Source organism: Octopus bimaculoides, chromosome 4 (genome assembly GCF_001194135.2).
Source record: "Octopus bimaculoides isolate UCB-OBI-ISO-001 chromosome 4, ASM119413v2, whole genome shotgun sequence".
Taxonomy (NCBI): domain Eukaryota; kingdom Metazoa; phylum Mollusca; class Cephalopoda; order Octopoda; family Octopodidae; genus Octopus; species Octopus bimaculoides.
In genome coordinates, this window is record NC_068984.1 from 125,136,564 (window position 1) to 125,137,541 (window position 978).

The 978-nt window shown below is 28.5% G+C and overlaps 1 protein-coding gene across 1 annotated transcript in view; it reads left to right on the plus strand.

Annotated features, from left to right (window-relative positions):
• Nucleotides 1-978, plus strand: part of LOC106873614 (box A-binding factor) — a 240,877-nt gene that overhangs the window by 1,883 nt on the left and 238,016 nt on the right. The gene's annotated exons all lie outside the window — the stretch shown is intronic.

Sequence of the window (978 nt, forward strand, 5' to 3'; positions counted from 1 at the left end):
TATATATATATATATATATATATATGCATGTATGTATGTATGTATGTACAGTTTGAGACCAAATGTTTGGACCAAATACCACTTTGGACATTTAATATAAATATTCTAATTTTCAGAATTGTGTTCAAAACTTTTGGCCCCGGATATATAAAAGTAAAACATATGAATATACAAAATATACACACATAAAACACACACAGACAATATGTGTACATATGCATATGCATGTATTAATATACATAAATTGATAGACATACGTATATATGTGTGTGTCTGTAAACATATATGTATATATATGTGTGTGTGTGTGTGTATTATATCTACAAACACACACATATATAAACATATATATATATGTGTGTGTGTGTGTATGTGTGTGTGTGTGTGTGTGTGTGTGTGTGTGTGCATGTATGTATGTATGTATGTATACACACACACACACACATGCATTTGAGTTTAGCTTGAGATTCTAAAATTATAAAACTAGTGCTCTATATAATTGTTATGTGCATTTAAGGTGGAGAAAAAAATATTCTTCAGCCTGGAATTGTTTTGTAAATACGTCAATTTACATATATATATATATATATATATATATATATATATATATAGATAGATAGATAGATAGATAATTATAATTATCTATATATATATATATAACAAAATTCAAGGTATGTACTACTAATATGTATCTATGGGTATACAGGATCTGGTCCGTTTATGACTTTCTGTGTCGATCTGTATAGAAGTATATGTATGTGAATATATAAGAGTGTGCAAATGACTACCTGTGTATGTGACCGTGTAGTGTTTCCTCCTACATATCTATCTATCTATCTATCTATCTATCTATCTATCTATCTATCTATCTATCTGTCTATCTGCCTGTCTGTCTGTCTGTCTTACTCTCTGTCTGTCTATCTATCTATCTATCTATCTATCTATCTATCTATCTATCTATCTATCTATCTGTCTGTC